General features: G+C 42.6%; 1 protein-coding gene across 2 annotated transcripts in view; it reads right to left on the bottom strand.

Moving 5' to 3' along the window:
* Positions 1–19,381, bottom strand: part of UTRN (utrophin) — a 583,870-nt gene that overhangs the window by 79,014 nt on the left and 485,475 nt on the right. The window lies entirely within an intron of this gene.

Here is a 19,381-nt window from a genome sequence, read left to right as displayed (position 1 = left end):
TGTTTTTATTAGGGCCCCCACCCACCGCTCAGGGGTGGGGGCCGGGGGGGAGGACAGAAGGTCCCCCCCCCCTTATTGTTAGGGCCCCCACCCACCGCGCAGGGGTGGGGGCCGGGGGGGAGGACAGTAGGTCCCCCCCCCTTATTGTTTTATTAGGGCCCCCACCCACCGCTCAGGGGTGGGGGCCAGGGGGGGAGGACAATAGGTCCCCCCCCCTTATTGTTTTTATTAGGGCCCCCACCCACCGCGCAGGGGTGGGGGCCAGGGGGGGAGGACAATAGGTCCCCCCCCCTTATTGTTTTATTAGGGCCCCCACCCACCGCGCAGGGGTGGGGGCCAGGGGGGGAGGACAATAGGTCCCCCCCCTTATTGTTTTTATTAGGGCCCCCACCCACCGCTCAGGGGTGGGGGCCGGGGGGGAGGACAGAAGGTCCCCCCCCCCTTATTGTTAGGGCCCCCACCCACCGCGCAGGGGTGGGGGCCGGGGGGGGGGACAGTAGGTCCCCCCCTTATTACCATTTTTTTTTTTTTTTTACAGTGAGCAGCCACAGGCTGCTCACTGTTTAGTGGACATGCCCCTACTCGCGGTATAGCGAGTAGGGGCATTGGGGAGATTTTAATCTCCCTTGTCCTATTATGGGGGTCATATTGACCCCCATAGAGTGAGGGGGGACATGGGGGGCTTAGGAAGTGGCGAGGAGCACTGCTCCCTGCCGCTTCTGTCTTTACATATTACAAGGAGGGAGCTGCACGCCGGTAGCTCCCTCCTTGTAATAAACTGAACGAACAAACTAACACTGATACACAGTGTTAGTTTGTTCGTCTGATTTTTTCTATTCATTCATTCGTCTGTCTGATGAATGAATGAATAGGTGAAATTCCCGTTCGCATGTCCAGGTGTTTCACTGGGCATGTGCGGGAATCTCACAGTCTGTCTAGTGTGGGTAGATGACGTGTCCCACAGGGACTTCACCTACCCACACAAAGATGGCGGCGCCCTGAATAAAGATCGGGGCAGAAGATAAAGAATTAAAAAGAGGTAATGTGGGGGGCTTAGGGGCATTTGGGGGTGACTAGGGGGTCGATTGGATGTAGTGGAGGCGGGAGGGGGGTTAAAAAAAAAACGGGATTCGGCATGACAGTGCCGCTTTAATGCAGACTGCTCCATCTGCCATTCATGATATACACTTGTGTCATTTTTTACGCCATGCCGGTCTGCGTCAATATGGTGACAGTCATGAACGTTTTGGCTTCATAACTGATTCAGACCTACAGAAGAGAGATCTGCATCTTTCCCTGTCATGTTCTGTTACCTGACAGTGCATTTTGACTTGTGATGTGCACTTACTGGTTTTGACTTTTCTACGTTTCTGACTACTCTGACTTCTTGAATCCCGGACTTTGGCTCGATTTAATCATTTTCTTGCTACCCTGTACTCATTGACCTTGGTCTATCTCTGCTTACTCTCCTCTATTATTTCCGTAGACTGTATTCTGTATTTTCATAAGTTAAGCCCAGCCTCCGAGCCTAAGGGACTGGTAATAGGTTTTCAAGGTTTGCATGCTGGAGTGTCTCACCTTGACAGAGATTAATCTCATTCTCCTTGTACCAACTCTAATATCCTGTGATACTGTATTTAATACTCTGTATATTATTGTTGATGGTTTGTTCTCTGTTAAAACACTTCCACATTTCATATATTGGCAACTACAGGTACTTCCAACTACTTTTGTCCTCCAGTTCCTCTTTCTTCAGCTAGTAGACTTTAATTTTAACCTTGATGCCTATTCTATTAACTGAAACCTTCAAACCCATGCTGTGATTTCACTTACTTGAAAGATCAAAATGGCTTCATGTTCTTGCAAATCTTAACAACAGTTTTGTGAAGTTTTCATTTTAAGAATATGAAGCGATTTTCAAACATACTGGAAACAGTTCTCTAGTGATCAGACATGGTGAGTGGTGATATATGAGAACTTAAACCCAATTGCTTTAAGCTTTAGTCTGAATGAACATGAAATTTAACGGTTGGGTGAAAGACAGATTTTTTCTGCGAATCAAGGTTAATAATTCTAACAGTTATAACCACTAGAAGTTTATTGAAGATGCAAAAACAAATTCATATGCTTCAGTGACAATTATTAAAATAAAAAGAAAAGAAAAAAAATCAGAGAATGTGCTGTCAGCAGCTGATCAAAATCTGAGATTTCTATGGCTGAGCTGATTCATTTCTAGTATTCCAATGTAAAGGGAAGAAAGTATATTTGGTCGAAGGTGCCTGATGACACATTTTATATCTTATATCTGTGTCCACAACAAGCCCAAATAGAAAATAAGTGAAAGTACAAATAATGTTTACATTTACAAAGAGCCCAATCATAATATATGCTTTTAATCGTAAATTTCATTTTTTTTTTCTCCTTTCCAATTACCGCTGACAAGATGGGATGTTGCGAGTTGAAGGCATCAAACACAGCACTGTTCAGTGCGCAGTAGATCACATTAAATGCATTCTCTTAGGTGCATGGCGTCCCACACTGGTAAGATGCCTTAAAGGCAGGTCCCACCATTTTACATACATGCATTGTCTAAGTGATCTGTTTAATGCAAAAGTATTTTTTTTTAAAGGAATTACTAATGTGGTAGAAAGGGACACTGTCCCCTAGAGAAAAGGTCAGCAGCCACTTTCCAAACTTAAATTCACATGCTGGTAGAAAGACATCTTGCTCTCTCCAAAAGGAGAGTACACTGCTGGCCATTTAATGCAATGCAGTTAATCTCCTTCTGCTGAACTACACATATACAGAATATATAGGACAGGAAATGTAAATAAAATACTTAATGCTCTTAATCTTAAAATGTTCAGCAGCAAATGCCTAATGTAGGGGATCCCCCATATCCTGTAAATATTCTTATTTTGTGTGCATTTCTATACAATAGATTAAGTATATATTATTATATGCATGTATTCAAGGCAGCTGACAAACCAGCAATTTATATGCATGCAGGATTAAAAATTGTTGTCCGGGGGGCGTGGCCACGCAACGATCCAACATGGACGCATAAGCCACGAGCTCCTGCGCTAGGGATTCCAACACAGCGACTAATCCAGCGTACAACACAGCGAAAATTACCCTATCCCGGTGCCTGACAACCATTGCACAACGCGCGATGACAAAACCGAGGCACAAAGCAGCAGACCTGCAAATAACAGCCCGTACCTCACCGGACAAGAAAATCCAAGATGGCGCAGACGGCCCGTCCTTGCCAGCATCCTGCTCAGACAGGACAGACAGGAGGGACAGCACGTCCATCTCGGTACCAGCCTCTGCACCAGCCACAGATTCCTCTATACAGAGGATGTTAACAGATCTCCAGAGCTCCATGCAGTTAGAATTTTCAAAACTGTCAAGAGATATCAAGGCTGATATCCAGGCCATAGGTGAGCTGGATATCAGAAAACTGACGAGATTATAAGCGCTCATAATACTTTAGCAGAGGCCCATGCAGATATCACTGCCAGACTGGACCTACTAACCGACAAAGTGGCAGATCATGAAGACAGAGACAGGAGGAGCAATGTACGCATACGGGGTATCCCTGAAGACGTAACCCCACAAGACCTAGTATCGTATGCAGCAGACCTTTTCCATGCACTGTCCCCAGAATTATCACAGCCAGATCTCCTCCTGGACAGGATCCACCGTCTACCACGACCGAGAAATCTACCACCATCTCTCCCACGTGATACCATCGCTAAATTCCACTATTTTACATCCAAAGACAAGATCATGAGAGACTTCTCCCCTTCTCCCCGAAATTCCGGGCAAGTTTGTGAACATAAAGCTCTACACTGATCTCTCGGCTGCCACGCTCCTCAAAAGGAAAGCGCTGGCGCCCATAACAACGGCCCTAAGATGAGGATTTCCAGCAAGGTTAATGATTCGAGGGAATGGGGTCGAAAAACATATCACCTCGGTAGAAGAAGGCCAAAGAATGCTCAAGGAATGGAATATCCCACAACGAGTACTTCCAGACAACACAGCACAGAACCCGTCACAACGCTCCTTAACGCAGATCTCCAGAGACTGGAACACCACTTCCACAGCTAAGTGACTTTGGCCTGTGCTGCCTACCAGGCCCTACTCCTTGGGCTCACCTAACCCTCATCTCACTAACAAGGACTGGTAACGTTACTGCACACTCTTAACGCTAAGCCAACTCATATCGTATGCATTTCTTTTAGATATTTTATGTTTCTTTATATTTCCTTTCATCCGTTTGTACTATTGGGCTACAATAAGCTCCAGCAGATTATAAAGTAAGGTACAGATACACTTTACACTGCAGGGCTCACCACCCATACACAGGCACATGTAAATAGACCCTACCACAGGGCCTCATAGCTCAAGTCCCGAGTCCCCCCGCAGGACAACCATCGACCCCCCCATTAAGCCACTACTGGCCTCTACACTGCCGTCCGTACGCTTCAGTACTGTTCAAGACGGCTCTATGTACATAGTTCTGTTGTTTTTATATTTGAATAATGTTTTTCTGGTGTCACCTACCGAAATGTCGAAAAGCCCGTAATGTGCAATGCATCAACCTGCACCACTTTACTCTCCACTAGGGTACACATTGCTAGAAGGAAGCACACGCATGACCATACCCCACTCTTGTTCATTTTGAAGAACCTTATAGTCCGAACCAAAGTCATTGCCATGATACCTATTTTACAGATTGAAATGAGATCGAAAATTGAAACAAGACGCATTTTCACACAAGCAGTAACCCTGCCTAGATCTATACCATGACTCTCACAATTCTATCATTAAACACCAAGGGACTTAACACGCCTCATAAGAGACGGCTAGCGCTAGCAGAGGCTAAAAAATATAAGGAGAAACAAAGATGTTGTGTGTTCAGGCGCTTAAATCAAATTTAAGTGGAAAAAATAGTGCTGCTACCACCAGTGTGCAATCCTCTCACAGCTTAGCACAAGTGTAACGTATGTGGTGTTAGACTGTGTGGTTAATGAACCAACCCCAGTCAATAGGTGGAGCGCTCAAAGTGAGGTAACTCACCCCCCCTCTTTAGGCCGTGTAGATAACCTAGAGTTGGGGATGAAAGAAAGTAATATTGTGTGATATGTTTAGATAAATAATAGAGTGGTAAACATATCTAAACATATCACACGATATTACTTTCTTTCATCCCCAACTCTAGGTTATCTACACGGCCTAAAGAGGGGGGTGAGTTACTTCACTTTGAGCGCTCCACCTATTGACTGGGGTTGGTTCATTAACCACACAGTCTAACACCACATAAGAAATATAAGGCCCTAGTAGTTTTTTACCAAGAAACTCACTTTAAATGGGGGAATAGACCAAAATTCAACTCCACTTTCTACCCTATCGACTTCCACTCGTGCTACAAAACGAAAAAGCAAGGGTTATCTACTCTGATTAGCAAGGATGTATCCTTCACGCTAGTTAAGAAAATAGGAGACAAACACAGTAGATATTTAATTATTCAATGCTATATAAATAATAATCCTTACACGCTAGTGAACATATATGGGCCAAATGAAAATCAACATGAGTATATGGTTAAAGTTTTTGGGCTGATCTCCTTATACCGCTTTGGAGACGTAATTCTAGGCGGAAACACCAATTTCTTGCTAGACGCTTCCACAGATACCTCCTCCCACCACTTAGAACGCACCAAAACCGCTAACAAACGGTCGACTTTAACCTCTAAAATAGCACACACCATTCTCACACACGATTTTGTTGATCCCTGGAGGATACATCATCCCACTGACATAGATTATACCTTCCACTCAACAGTGCACAACACATACACAAGAACTGACAGGTTCCTAATACCGGCCAAACTCATGGACAAAGTCCAGCAGGCTGTAATAGGCCCCATAACGTGGTCTGACCACGCGCCCATTTCACTAAATATTTATGAACAATACCCATCCACAGGAAAAGGCACATGGAGACTAAATGGCTCCTTACTCACCAACCTGGATACAGTAACTGCAATACAGAAAGATATAGAAACCTATTTCACAGAGAATGCCCTGGAAGACACAAGCGTGGAAACAGTATGGCAAGCACACAAAGCTGTCATAAGGGGCACACTTATCAAAATAGCTAGCTATCCACATAAACAGCGCAGACTGCGCTACATGAAACTCATAAAAGACATCACAGACTTAACACACAAAAACAAACAGCAACCCTCAAAAGACACGCAACAACAGTTATCCGAGTTACAAAAGGACCTACAACACTTGGAACTAGAAAAGACCACCCACATACTGCAGCGATGTAAGCACAAATTCTTCACTAAGGGAAACAAGGCAGGGGCATTATTAGCAGCACAACTCAAAACCCGTTCACAACAAACAAAAATAGCACACATCCAAACACCCCACGGTAAAAAAACTGATCAACCCACAAGAAATAGTAGACGAGTTCGCACTCTACTACAGCTCACTCTACAATCTTAAGGATAGCACTGAGACAGTTCCGCCCTCCCCACACTCGATTGTAAACTTCCTACAATATGTTGACGTCCCCAAACGGTTTTACCAATCTCTACTACCAGACTTACACAAACATACTCACACCCCACCTGACAAACCTGTATAACTCCTGCTACATCTCAGGACGTATACCCTCAGATATGCCTGTAGCCCACATATCAACCCTGCCCAAGTCAGGGAAACCTCCAACCCACTGCCAAAACTTTAGGCCGATTTCCCTTATCAATGCGTATATCAAAGTGTATGCCAAACTCCTGGCCAATAGACTATCCAGATTTCTACCCGCACTGATCCATAATGATCAATCTGGATTTATCAAAGGCAGACAGGGTTCGGATAACACTCGGAAAGACCTGAATATATTGGCACACATGCAAGACACACGCGCCCAGGGACTAATCTTGGCCCTGGATGTGGAGAAGGCCTTTGACAGGGTCAACTGGGAATACATGCGACAAGTCCTATACAAATTCGGCTTCCCAGATGACCCACAAGCGAGAGTATCCAACTCGGGCTTTCTCTCTACACCTTTTCATATAACCAATGGTACCAGACAAGGGTGCCCCCTGTCACCATTGCTGTATATCCTATCCCTAGAACCTTTAGCAGCTATAATAAGGCAACATGACAAGATCAAAGGTGTGGATATAGGGAACCGCACATTCTGCCTCTCCATGTTCGCAGATTACATTTTGCTCACGGTTAAAGAACCCGAACAATCTGTCCCGGCTCTAATACACTTACTCCACCAATATGGACAACTATCCTACTATAAGCTTAATCAAGGCAAGACACAAGCTCTCCCAATAAACTTACCAAATCCATTGAAAACACAGCTTAAACAATCCCACTCCTTTGACTGGAGAACTACCGATATCACCTATCTAGGAGTGAAACTTGGCCCCTCCCCCACAGATGCATTCAAACTTAACTTCAAACCGCTTATACCACTATGCAAAATGCATAACCAACAATGGAAAGCAGTAAAGCTCTCCTGGCTGGGAAGAATAAATTCGGTAAAGATGATGCTCCTGCCAAAACTTCTATTTAAATTTAGGATGCTGCCGATTTACGTCAAACCGACGTTTTTCAAGCATCTTCAGGCAATTCTCTCCTCATTCATCTGGGAATCATGCAAGCCACGGCTATCTATGTCTCTCCTCCAGAAACGTTTAGAGCAAGGTGGATTGGGTTTCCCGATGTATCCAAATATCATAAAGCGTCCCTCCTGGAGGCGGCGATTAAACTCCACGCCCCCAGGGGGACCTTCCAATGCGTGGACATGGAACAAGCTAGGGCTCCTGGGGGCTTCCTCTTGACGGTATTGTGGACACCTGCACAAATTAGACCAAACGCACCTCACCTGTTTAATACTTCGATTCTAACTATCAAGCAATGGGACTCATTACACCATACACAAAACAAAATCAACAAGTTTCACCCACGAGCCCCAATAACGGCCCTGCACAGCCTCGGGATTGTCGATGAACTCCTGGGTAAGACATGGCATTCAACACATAGCAGATACGTACCAAAATCAACAGCTCATGTCTTTCCCAGACCTCCAGCAAAAATACGACCTACCTAACTCATCCGTCTTTCAATATCTCCAACTGAAAAGCATTGCCACCTATTAAATACTCACTAAATATGATATGACACCCTCTAGCCCACAACCCCTGGACTTCTTATATGACCGCTGCTGGCTCGCACCCGCAAAACCCAAGACACTGTCTCAATGCTATAACATGTTGATGAATAACACTGACACAAAAGCACCTACTTATGAACAACAATGGCAGACAGAATACACATCCTCGCCATCTGGCAAGGCCTGGTTACAATCCCGCAATGCGCTCAAAGGCATCACCAATTGCTACTCTCACATAGAAGCTCATAAGAAGCTGGTCTACAGATGGTACCTAACACCAAGTAAATTACACAAGATCTACCCAACAGTCCCCGCAGAGTGCTGGAGATGTGGGGAGGCAAAAGGCACAATGTTTCACATCTGGTGGGAATGCCCCATCTTAACACCTCTCTGGGGACATGTTGAGGACGTCCTCAAGTTGATGAACATTGATAATGTCACTCTAGATTCCCTCAACCTGTCTATTTCTGCTCCTTCCCAACGCCATGACCAAACCCCTTAAACAAGTGGTGATGCTAATCATCCTAGCGGCTAGAAACCTCACAGCGAGCGGATGGAAACACACCACCTGCCCCACCAAACAACAACTGATGGACAAAATCCACCAATATCATATCTATGAACGACTGTCCACCACTTCCATTATGCAATCTCGCAAATTCCAAGAGGCATGGAGAACGTGGGCCGATATATACGCCTCTTAGGGAAGGGCGAACAAGAACACACGGGGAACCCTAGTAGTGCCCATCACTTCAAATCACATGCATGTGTATTTGCACATTCAGGAAGGAGGATTCATAAGATACCACATACAGGCCATACAAGATGACTAGGAGACACCATGTAGGATGACACACGTACATTGTTACATATATGACGTTTAACGGGATATATTGCTAATCCCCCCTGGTCACCCCTCCCTGTCCCCCTCCCCCACTATGTACACTTACATCCTCTAATGCTGGACACCCTAGTTGGGGAGCGAGGGACCACCCAGTTACTCCCTTATGAGACCCCGCTGTAGATATGTACTGTTACACACTATGTATAAGACATTTTGATGATATCAAGCTACTGTATGAAATGTTAAACTGTCTTATGATGTTACCCTTTGCCCCCCCTCTTCCCCTTTTTTTTGTTTCTGTATCCCGCACCCCCCCCCCTTTTTGTTTTCTGAAAATTCAATAAAAACTATGAATGAAAAAAAAAAAAGTATTCACTTGAAAAAAAAAAATTGTTGTCCGGAAAATCATACAAATAACTCTGTAACATCTGAATTTTAAATATATTAGAGGCAGCACCATGTTTATCATGCAGTTGCTTCTTCTCACAGATAAAAAATATTTTTACTACCAATAAGCCCACTACCTAAGGTAAGATAGGTTAAGAGATGTACAAGGAGTAATGTTGGTTAAGAGACACACAAGATGGTAAAAGGGATGATGAGACACATAAAGTTGAAAGAGGGGATTAAGAGAAACACCGAAAAAAAGACCAGGGAATACAAAAAGCGTAGAGTGGGTGTAGAGTGACACAGAAGTTTAAAATCGAAGGGGACGAGGTACCCATATACATAGCAGCCCCAGGTGCCAAGTGACCTAGGTATGCATCTGTACTGAGAGAGATAGGAAACTTTATGGAAGGCTGGGTCAGTGGGGACAGGATGACTAACTCTAAAGAGATAGGGACATGTGCAAGATAGGCAGAGATAATAAAATGATTGACTGTGAAGGGAAGGACCCAGGATGTGGATGATGGGAGTATCATACATGCATAGGTCATACATATATCACTCTTAAGAAGATATCCCTTTGTTCAATATATCCTTTCCCTTCTTCAGATTCCTTCAAAACTCCCCTGTTCTTATGGCCCTTATGATTCTGTTCACTGTACATCAGTGACCGTTAATTATTTTGTGCCCTTATCACTCCCTTCTTATTTTAAAATCCATTATCCATCCCTTCTCACAAAAGTCTCCACCAGTATTCCCTATTCATGACAGTATTCCCTATCATTTTCTTCTCATGTCAGTCTTCCCTATGCATCCCTTCCTTCTGTGCTAGTGTCCCATATCATGCATCATATTACTGTGATGTCATTGGTCAGCATTGTGATCTCATCACTGACTGATAAAGGTTTGTCAGGGCTTTCATTATAATGAGTGTTTTTCATTAATCATGCCAAGTTTCGCTTTTCTATCTTTTTATTCTTTCTTTCTTTTTTATCTTCTTTGTTGGCAAGAAACAAACTATATGCATCCCATCAAAGGTAATCTGACACTTTGTTACGTAGTTAAGATGTATGACAATGTAACAGCAATACTATAGTTCATGGGGAGGTATAGCATAAAACACAATTCAGTTCCCAATCTTAATGGAAAACAAGATAAGAAGAGCTGAAATGATGAGTCTATGAGACATGGCTTTTGCTTTACATGTATAAAAATATACAGTAGACTCGAGTACTGAAATCATTATTTAGCCGATTCAAAACAAAATCCAGTATAGATGAATAGCCTAGAGAAACGTTAAACTAGGATTGGCAAAATGTAGATCCCCAACACAGTTTTTTTTTGTTTGTTTTTTATTAAAACCAACAAAAACATTATTCAAATATTGCTGTAAACAAAACCCAGCATAGCTTAAAGTAACACTTAAGTGTTAGGAATACAAAGTTATATTGCTAACACTACAGGGTCCCTCACCCCCCACGCGGCAGTGAAAGTGTTAAATACCCTTTAATACACTTTAAAGGGTATCGCCGAAGTGCCTTGGTGCTGACTCCATCTCCTTAGTCATCGCAAGGGGGGAGCCTAATGCATGGGAAACATCACATTCATGGCAAGTGCTGCATGCACATTAGGCCTTCCCCATGGGAAAGCAGTGAATCAATGGGGTTTTGCAAGACACTGGACGTTCTTATGCAAAGCGTGAGGATGTCCAGTATTATTTCAAGGACAGCAGGAAGCACCTCTCGGGTAGACAGCCACTAGAGGCAGTCTTAAAACTGAAATATTTTGGCTTGCAGGAATAAGGAGACAGGGGACACTGCACCCAGACTGCTTCAATGAGATGAAGTGGTCTGGGTGCCTGAAGTGTCCCTTTAAATTATATCTGACTTTTTGTTACCCGGAATATAAGAACTCTTAACTGCTTATCATGCTATGATTATATGACATTTATTAAATAAGATCTGCTCACATTTCAGTGATAAACATGTTTGAAAGCAACATACCCTCTCTCAATAGGAAACCTCACATATATGTTTGGAGTCAATCTGAACTTGCAAAGAAAATAGATAAAGAAAATGCCAACAAGTGCCACTCTTCCAAACGGAGATTAGGATTTGAAAACGCATCTGGCTATGGATACCTTGATCAGAATTAAGTGCAGCCTGACAAACTATAAGCCTGGAGGTAAGCACAAACAAAGCCAAGAAGTACTAGAGGGTGCCAAAGGGGAAACATTACAACGTCTTACATTTCCTTTGTGGTCCTATCTAGCACATAAGCTGCTTCTACAGTTGTCCAGAATCTTAAAATAACAGCATTGTAACCCTGCCAAAAATCCAATCCAATACTGTGCTGAATTTATAAAGCTATGTGTGCTTCTATTATGGGTATAATAAAGTTGTTGTTTTTTTAACAGACAAGGAGTAGTTGTTGATGTGTAATAAAAAAAAATGCAAAGTTAAGGAAAATCTTGAACTCAACTTTCTGTGAATAACTTCTAATGGTGTGCCACTGCACAGTACAAAGTGATATTACATGCAAGAACAGACAGCTCTGGAAGCTTGTATTATATATGGCAGTATATTCCATGTGGATTCCAGCAGCCTGCTCTGTCCTGTTGGTGGGATCATTTTTATTTTGTACAATCCCAATACTCACTGTCTGGTCTTTAATGGTTATAGATAATATTTTCCTCAGTATTGTGCAGTATTCAAAAATTGTCCTTCAACAAATAAGACTCAAATAAATTGAATACCTAAGATTAAACAGTATGTTGAGGAGCTCCATGTTGTAGCAGAGCTCCAGTTCAATAATACTTTGTAAAAAAAAACAACAAAAAAAAAAACATTGCAGTTGCATTACTAATGCAGTAGTGTAGTTATTAGTAATTACGCAAAACAGCTCTGCTCCGGGACACACCCAATTCACACCCCTAAAATTAAAGTGTCCTTTAATTTTAACAGTTGGGTGATACAGCTGAATGAATGCAAGGAAAAGGGAGTAGGAAGTAGGAACAAACTTCTCTGGACGGAAACTCCTAGGTAAAATTAAATATATGGGGCGTAGGTGTAGGTTTTCACCCCTTCAGCAACTGGGGATAGGGGGGTGGGAGGGAGAGGAATCCTGCAGTGCCAGGAAAACTGATTGTTTTCCTGGCACTGGAGATTCCCTTTAAGGCTGTATATCTTCTTGCATGGCATCCAATGAAGCTTAGATCAGATCTTCAAACCACAAGCTCAGCTTTGTACTTGCTACAAACACATTGCAGTGGGAGGAATAGTACAAATGAGCTAAGAAATATTAAAAAAAAGGTGGTTTTCCAGCATAGCAGGACCATATATTACTACTTCATGCTATATTTGAATGGGTGCACTATAATAGCAATGCAATTTTTTTTTAAAATACGCTATAACACACATGAACGAAATGGTAAATAATAAAATACGCTAAAATACACTTTTATGGAGTCTTAAAGCAGGGGGAAACCGATAAACAAACACTACAACCTTCTCCACTTGAACTGTGCCGAGTTTGAACAAACTCTCTTTAAACCTCAGTAAAATGCTTCATTCTTATTAAATACTAGCTGAAAAAGAAAAGCTAACTTTTTGCTTAACGGAATTTTCTCATATATGTATACTTTTCATTGTACGAAATATTGTTTTCATCAGTTTCATAAACTGAATGTCAAAATGTTGAGATAAAACTGGTTAGTGGCTCATATAAATAGGAAACCAACTGTCTGTAATGAATAATTTACACCTTTGAATTCTTAATATGATTTTTTACCAAATTGTGTTTCTTCCTGGGTAGGGCCTTACATTACCTCACAGGTGGCCTGCAGAGATTGCGAATAATAAACCTAATATTGGTACAAATTAACTTTTTACATTTATAACCCATTTTTATATTGACACTGTGTCTATATTATTGTTTTCTAACAGAATTATTATCTTTCATAACATGAAATTGGATTGAAGCTTGTGTAAATAGCCAGTCTTTTCTCAGGAGATAAAGCAATCCTCCTGCAATGTAATTTATAATAAAGTTTAAAGAAGAATGTCTATGATGCATTCTGACTTGAATAACAATCTGGAGACAGCTTATTTAAAATTAGACAGAATTATGAGGGGGTGAGAGGTGTGAGGGGGATGAGGGGGTGGGGTGGTGGTGGTGGTGGTGTGTGTGTTTTGGTCCTACTTATGATCCTGTTATTTACAGATGATCCCATTGCTTAAAGTTAAAGGACCACTCTAGTGCCAGGAAAGCATACTCGTTTTCCTGGCACTAGAGTGCCCTGAGGGTGCCCCCACCCTCAAGGACCCCCTCCCGCCCGGCTCTGGAAAGGGGAAAAGGGTTAAAACTTACCTTTTTCCAGCGCTGGGCGGAGAGATCTCCTCCTGCTCTCCTCCTCTTCTCCTCCCCGTCGGCTGAATGCGCACGCGCGGCAAGAGCTGCGCGCGCATTCAGCCGGTCACATAGGAAAGCATTCATAATGCTTTCCTATGGACGCTGGCGTGCTCTCACTGTGAAAATCACAGTGAGAAGCACGCAAGCGCCTCTAGCGGCTGTCAATGAGACAGCCACTAGAGGACATAGGGGGAAGGCTTAACCCATTCATAAACATAGCAGTTTCTCTGAAACTGCTATGTTTATGAAAAAATGGGTTAACCCTAGAAGGACCTGGCACCCAGACCACCTCATTAAGCTGAAGTGGTCTGGGTGCCTAGAGTGGTCCTTTAAGCATTATAAAGCAGATCCTTTACAAGCCTTGTGGTGCATATATAACCGCCATATAAATCTTATTAAGAATATAACACCACTGTAGTGTTGTATATTCACAAAGGTTTTGCCTGGGATTGCTGCTGCAGAAATATGGAGGTCAACTATTTAAGCTGTACAGAGCAAGTCTTTCTACACCATCATTCTATGTCTGTTTCAATATGCCATAATAGTGCATACTATTATTCAGTAAAGGAGGAGACTATATTTAAAAGAAGAAAAACTACCACAACAAGAGGACATAGTCTTAAATTAGAGGGACAAAGGTTTAAAAATAATATCAGGAAGTATTACTTTACTGAGAGGGTAGTGGATGCATGGAATATCCTTCCAGCTGAAGTGGTAGAGGTTAACACAGTGAAGGAGTTTAACCCCTTAAGGACCAAACTTCTGGAATAAAATGGAATCATGACATGTCACACATGTCATGTGTCCTTAAGGGGTTAAGCATGCGTGGGATAGGCATAAGGTTATCCTAGCTATAAGATAAGGCTAAGGACTAATGAAAGTATTTAGAAAATTGGGCAGACTAGATGGGCCGAATGGTTCTTATCTGCCGTCACATTCTATGTTTCTATGTTTCTACCCATTTGTATAGTACGGAAAGGAATCTGTTGACACTATAAATAAATGAGAATTGTAATATGTTCCCGAACTATAAACCTCAGAAACTGTCTGTTTATGAATTACAGCCTGGGTAGGAAACCACTGGCAGCAAACTGTGGTCTTCAAATCCCAAGATGTTCTGCCAGTCAGGAGAGTAAGGAGATGCAGATTATACCTATCTAGTGTGTTTGCACACACATTCTCACAGTTTTCCAAATACCCTGTTCAAAGGGTGTCCTTGGATTATAGTTTTCACATAATTGGGTCTAGTAAATGTGTGAGTAATTAGTACAGCTCTACTTCACACTGTTCGCACTAGGTGATTCAATGTGCCCAACTAGGAAAGTCACAGTTTTCTATAAATACGCATTGTGAATTCACAACACATATTGGAAGAGTGGGAGACTTTTGGGACTTTTAATTTATGTTTTTTTTTATTGCTTTTTTCAATGTAAGTAAATTAAGCATTTTCAATGTACCCACTTCACTGCCTGCTACCTACTGCTGGAATCCTGCCTAGTCTGGAAAGTGCTATCCCACTAGTGGCACAGTGCTTTGTAAAACAGAGCCGATGTACATAGGCTCTGGCCTATGTGAGTAAGTTTCATTACCACATTTATTTGCTTCTTTTGTATAATGCCAACTGCACTATTTGTTTTTTTCTTTTTGTTTCCTGTGATGTGTCGAGGAAATTTACTCATTCAGAAGGTGTGATGGAACCTCATTAAGATAGCAACAGTTTTCCACCTTAGAGCCAGCTTGTACTATCTATGTAATTATTTGTTTTTAGTATTACATAACTTTTTATATTTTCTCTTTCTTTGTACAGTACTACATTGATTTGAATCTGCACACAAGGATATTCGTTAAGCAATCATTTTTTATCTTCACACACCACCTTTTTAGGTTTAACTCTGATAAATCTTATCCTTGGTTTTCAGTTCACAACAATGTGGTGTTTTGTAAGTAAATCCCTGTTAAAGCACAACAGGGACTGAGAGCTGCGTGGGCCTGCTGCTGAAGATTTTGTGTAATTTTTTTTTAATGGAAATAAATAAAGTAAAAAACACAAGCAATTTTTTGTTAACACAAGTTAAACATTTTTTAAAGTGCCATAACAGAAACTTATTGAAAGTGCTAATTTTTAATTCAGAATAGAAAACTGGAGTATTAAAACAGCAATAAACAGAACTTAACAGCAAATACTTTTTTTTAGAAATATAACTTAAAGCATAGAAGCAATTTAAATATATATGTATGATGCATGTATAAGTTATCTGTCCCTTAGATAAAGTCTCTAAACACTGAACACAGCAACGAGCGGTAGTGGTTATGGTGCTAGGAATACCCTGGGTACCGTCCCACTGTCACCTGTCAATCTGTTTTGTCATGATGTCACACTTATCTGACATCCAGCTTCTGCAGCTCAAAGACTTTAAGCAGTGTGATAGCCCGGTAAGATCCAGGCAAGAGTAACAAAGCAGTGAAAGGTTACGGTGGTATAATGTACGGTAGTATAATGAACTGCATTTCCAGAATTTGAATGTGTGTATAGCATCATCGTTGTGCATGAATGTAGAGGTATATGTGTATGTCCGTGTCAGCACTGCTAGTATGTTTAAATACATGGGAGTGTTGGTGTGATTGCAGGTGTGAATTTGTATGGAGGGTCAGTTTGTACAGCATAAATAGCACTCCTTGCAGTGTCCTAGTGCCTGCTGCACAGTGCTCTTGCACCTAATGATGTGGTTGTTTTGTGCTTGCCGAGCGACTGTGTCCTCAGGGAACTAAAGCTAAAAGCAGGACTGTTGGGAGGCATGACAAAATAGAATATCCTCAATGGCCCTTTGGCTCTCCTCATTATTACCAGGCAGAGTATGGTTACAACTGGCTGGGCCAGTCCTTCTGACTCCTTAGACAGACTAGCAGGTTTAGTTAATAAAGTAAGAACTGTCAGGAATTCAAAGTGAATTTCAAATGTAAGGCCAAAGTAGCCAGCTGATTTTCAGAATTTTTCCAGTTCGGCTATTTCCGTCTTAAATTTGAAATACATTTTGAATTCATCTTGTGTTTAGTTTTGTCACGTATAAAAATACACAGAATTAAAGTGACATTCTAAGAACCACAACTACTACAACTTAGCGCAGAGATTCTGAGACAAACAGCCTGCAGGCTGAACAATGTAAACTGTGTCCTTTTTTCTGAGAAATGTTTGTGTCTACTCTGTTGCCTTATGTCACCATTAGTTGCTGTTAGTCACAATGGTCAGTTCCTGGATGCAATCCTTCAAAGACTGCAGGGCTGACATTCAGTGTCTCCATGTTCTACATGGAGATGTTGAATGCTACCCATAGAGATGCATTAATGCAGTACATCTCTGTGAGGAGATGCTGATTGGCGAAGCACCGCGATTGCCGCACATATGCATTAGCCTCCCGATGAAAGCATACGTTTGGCTTTGATTGATGACCTCTGTGGATGCAAAGCAACCAAAGCAAAACTGTTGTACAGACTTTATTTAATGGATAGTATAACACTCTAACATTAGGAACACTTGTTTATATTCCTAATGCAAGAGAGTTTCTTTAAAATTCAATCACGCAGTACTAGATTATTTTGCTCTTGTCAGTCTGTTGAAGCAGTGGCGTACTAAGGGGGAGGGGGGTAGGCGACACGCCACGGGCGCCACTGACTAGGGGAGTGCCATGACTGGCAGTGTCATAAGTCACGCCCATCAATTCATATGCTGCATGCCACCGCGCCTTTGCGGTCGCATCTGGGCCGGCCCCACTATACTGCACTGACTGCAGCAATATGGAGGAGCAATGGGAGGAGTTTCGCCGCTGCCGCCTGTTCGCCTTCACGGAGCGGAAGGATCCATCATCCTGTGAGGCACCAGTGGTCAGAGGCTCGGAGCAGAGCAGGTCAGAGCAGGGTGAAGGTTTTTCTTTTTTTAATTAAAGGGGTGTGCAGGTTTCTTTTTATTAATTAAGGGGGTGTGCAGGGTTTTTCTTTATTAAGGGGGGGTGTGCAGGTTTTTTTTATTAAGGGGTGTGTGCAGGGGTTGTTTTTATTAAGGGGGGTGTGCAGTTGTTTTTTTATTAAGGGGGGTGTGCAGTTTTTTTTTATTAAGGGGGGTGTGCAGGTTTTTTTTTTATAAAAGGGGGTGTGCAGGTTTTTTTTTTTATAAAAGGGGGTGTGCAGGTTTTTTTTTATTAAGGGGAGGTGTGCAGGGGTTTTATGTGTAGGGTGGGTGTATGAATTTAATGTGTGGGAGGGTGCAGAATTTCTCTGTGTAGGGGCTGAATGAACTTTGTGAAGTGGGTGCAAGGTTTTTTTGTGTAGGGGGTATATGAACTTTATGTGATGGGGTCCAGGGTTTTTATATAAAGCGGGGGGATGAATTTAAAGTGTAGGGTGGGTGCAGGGTTTGTATGTGTGGGGGTGCACAATTTTTATGTGCAATAAATATTCTTGAAAACATAAAAAAAAATGTGTGGGTGTTTTTTTTAATTTTTAAGGATGGCTGGGGAGGTGGTGGGGGGGTGCCAAACACTGGGTCCGTCCCAGGTGCCAAATGTTATAGGTAGGCCCCTATGTAGAAGCACAAAATTATATACAAAGCATTCAGGATTTTAAAGCTTCACATGAAAAAATGAAGGTACAGCACTTAGAAATTTGCTTCACTGATATTATAAAGTGCTCAGTTCTCTGTATGAACACTCATTGTTTTAGGCCAGTGGCATACCTACCTCACTGCAGGGAGCCCGGTCGCAGCCACGACCCCTGCGGTCGTGGACCGTCCAGATGCCGCCCCCTCCGTGTTCCCCCTGTCAAAAGGGGGCCCAAGAGGTGGCCCCCCCCGGCGGGCGGCAGAGTTCCTGTCAGACGTGGCGAGGGAGCTGTGTTCTCTCTCCTCTGCTCCCTCGCACGCTGTGCTGATGCCGGGACCTGGAATATGACGTCATATTCCGGCTCCTAGCATCAGCAAATGGCGTGCAAAGGAGAAGAGCAGAGAGAACTGGACCTCAGGGACAGATCCACAACTGCTCTCCAGGTAGGGAGGCTGGGTGGACATTTAGTATTAATTATTTGTGTGTGTCTGTAAGTGTATGTGTGTCTGAGTGTGTGTGTATGTGTTTGTCTGTGAGTGTGTGTCTGAGTGTATGTGTGTGTGTCTGTAAGTGTATGTATGTCTGAGTGTGTCTGTGAGTGTGTGTGTCTGCAAGTGTATATGTGTCTCAGTGTGTGTGTGTAAGTGTATGTGTGTCTGAGTGTGTGTGTGTCTGTGAGTGTATGTGTCTGTGAGTGTACATGTGTATATGTCTGAGTGTGTCTATATGAGTGTATGTGTGTGTGTCTCTACATGTGTCTGTATGTATGTCTGTATGTGTGGGTCTATGTGTGTATGTGTGTCTGTTTGTATGTGTCTGCATGTGTATCTATTTGTCTGCATGTGTAGGGGTGGCGGGGACATGTGGGGTAGGAGGTGGATGTATGGGGGGGCACCGGTGCGAAAATTGTGGTTTGTAGTTATGCCTGTGTTTTAGG

Source organism: Pelobates fuscus, chromosome 2 (assembly GCF_036172605.1).
Source record: "Pelobates fuscus isolate aPelFus1 chromosome 2, aPelFus1.pri, whole genome shotgun sequence".
Taxonomy (NCBI): Eukaryota; Metazoa; Chordata; class Amphibia; order Anura; family Pelobatidae; genus Pelobates; species Pelobates fuscus.
The sequence above is the reverse complement of the archived record's forward strand: the minus strand, read 5'-3'. Positions and strand labels throughout refer to the sequence as shown.